General features: G+C 29.7%; 1 long non-coding RNA gene across 1 annotated transcript; it reads right to left on the bottom strand.

Moving 5' to 3' along the window:
• Window positions 1-679: 679 nt before the first annotated feature.
• On the bottom strand, window positions 680-1,703 carry LOC149528993 (uncharacterized). The gene is made up of 3 exons (XR_016359155.1): window positions 1,496-1,703; window positions 1,141-1,266; window positions 680-936 (listed from the first exon to the last, which is right to left on the bottom strand). It is a non-coding gene; the product is annotated as an uncharacterized LOC149528993 (long non-coding RNA).
• Between the last annotated feature and the right edge of the window lie 1,038 nt (window positions 1,704-2,741).

The following is a 2,741-nucleotide window of genomic DNA, read 5'->3' as shown; positions in this document are numbered from 1 at the left end:
TTATGTGTTAAAATTGTTTGACATGAAACTAAAATATTGGACCAATAATGAAAAAGGATGTGTCTTAATTCTTGAATGATGCTTCTACAAAAATTATATATTCTTGGCAATGTTGTATAAACTATTCCATTACGACTCTAAGTTTGTCTTGTCCAGACTTCTTTATACGAAAGATTTTGGGGAACCTCAACAACTTTGTGGTTGGGTGGTAAAGCATTTCTACAATATTCTCACGCTTTGTGTATCTTGAATAGGTCATCATGTTTAGGACATCTTGGTAGTCTACTAACCAACAAATGATCTCTAATGCATATCAATTAGTCAATGATTTGATCTTTATTAAAAGTATCATATTACAAATTTAAATATATTGGTTTATCTTCTTCATTATGTTTATATTTCTTTATTTCTTTAAATTAGTTTGAATATTATAAATATTGACCAGTGAGCTTGACTATTATTCACCTCTCTTTTTTACGTACATTGCTGACATGGCTAGGGCAGTTCTTACATCTTGTCATTTAATTTCTATTTTATATATCAAACCATTCAAAATTTTAAACATACTAATAAAGTCTCTGTACTATAATCATAGGAAATCCTTTATTTACAAGATTACACGGACCAACATATGTTCGCGATCTTGACAACTATAAGTTACCAGCATAATAGCCTTACAGATAACATATATAGTAATATGTATTCCATACATTACATATTTTGATAATCCTTTTATTTAACGGCGGCGATTGTCCAGAGCTGTTTTGGATTTCCGGGCTCTTTGGTCCGCAGCATAATTTTAATACCGTCACAACTCTCCTCTGCAGTCCAGACCTTGCCATATTTGACATTTGCCCTACTTATGTACAACCCAGCTCCGGCCTTATCCTTACTTTCAGTCCACGTTTGGATCTTAACTATTTCAACTAAAGTTATCTGTTATCAAAACAAAACAAAAAGTCAACTTTGACTATTTAACACATTTATTGTTGAAATGAAGCTTAGTGTGTGATGTTTAAGCCAATCTCCCAAACAACACAATACTTCATATCATCAACTACCATTAAAATCAAATTTACCTCATATTCAAAAGAACCTTCAAATATGAAAACAATTCACTCAATAATACTCAAATAATACCTCATCGGAATCATTCTCATCAGTACCAACACCTTTCTTTTTCTCACCAGGATCATTCTCATCAGTACGTTGGACAAGGATAAAAGCATTATCATTATTACTCCCTTGATCAACTTTCAGCCAGGTCTGTATGTATACACACAATTCATAAATGAAAAAAGTTGGTATTCTAAGAAGACAATTATTAATCAAATATGAAAGTCTAAGTAAAGCATTTTGAACAACTTAAACATCACATAATAAGCTTCATTTCAAGATTAAAAGTGTTAAATAGTCAAATTTGACTTATTTTTTTCGAATTTAATTTTTTCCTTAATGTGTCATGTTTAAGAATAGCACCAACTTTTCAACTTACCTAAGTAACGTCCAAGATATTCCTGAGAAGAAGCCTTATTTTCTTGGCACATACGACACCCATATCTCGATCAGGATAGGCCTTACAGCTGACACGCACAATCTGGCCCTGTGGAATTGTGGGCTTGCTCTCATACTGCTGGCAGGATGCCATACTTGTTTATAGCTTACAAAATATGAAGCAAAAAGCAAAGAAAATTACAAATGTCTGAGCGCCTTGTCTTTGTGGTTGGAGGATTGATGGTGTTTATATAGGGCAACAAAGGAATACTAGCAAATAAAGTTTTATGAGTCGAAGAGAATGGAATATAACTTTTATTTGTATTCCTTAAATCTTTAGAGCGGAATTTGTTCTTGATAAGATAGAAGAAAGAATCAATGAGTTGTTACGCACTTCTGTAGTCCTCTTTCAACGTTTACATCCATTTGGTCTAATTTTTCCAAGTGCAAGCATGCTCACATCATTTATTCCCGATGTTTATCATCTTTGTCATAGGGATATATTAAAAATATTCACAAAAAGTTTTTCCTTTATATTTGTTATAGATCAATTAGAAGAATTCATAAATGTTTTTTCGTCTATATTTCTTATAGATAAATTAGAAAAATTCATTAATGTTTTGGCTCGTACCTTTACTTAGTGCAGGAAGGGATTGAAATAAATTCAAGTTAAAAGATATATGACCAAGTCAAAAATCAGTATGATTTATTCGTCCGTGCTTATAGAGTGGAGAAAGGTGTTTTGTATTATTTTTGTCATAACATTTTGTGTATCATCACAAAGAGTGATTCAAAATATTTATTGAAAACTGTAGGAAAAAAGCTTTATCTATTCGTTATGGATTGTGAAAAGACTATACCAACTATGTTTTGTATTGTCTCTTAATTTTTATGTCATTTAAATTTGTGGGAATTATTAATTTTTTTAAAAAGTTGTAATTTTTTTAAAAATTAAATTTGTCCAAAATTTATTATTGTTTTTTAAAATGAAAGTATAATTTAAAATATGTATTTTCAAAACTTTAGTAAGAATATAAAAGAAAAATAATTTGATCTGAATTTTAATTTATGTCATCTTTTATTTTATTTTACTAAAGTGATAAGATGGATTAAATAAAATTTATGTGATAAAAGCATATAAAATATATCTATGAAGACAAATAATACAAGGAATAATATATTGAAGCTGATGTATAGAACTCGATTAAATGGAGTCCAAGATTGCTATGTTCTTCTTCAAAATTCAT

The sequence above is a fragment of the Cupressus sempervirens genome, chromosome 11 (assembly GCF_028749045.1).
Source record: "Cupressus sempervirens isolate cs-2001-9-10 chromosome 11, ASM2874904v1, whole genome shotgun sequence".
Classification (NCBI taxonomy): Eukaryota; Viridiplantae; Streptophyta; class Pinopsida; order Cupressales; family Cupressaceae; genus Cupressus; species Cupressus sempervirens.
Note: the sequence above shows the minus strand (reverse complement) of the source record. Positions and strands in the feature narration are given on the sequence as shown.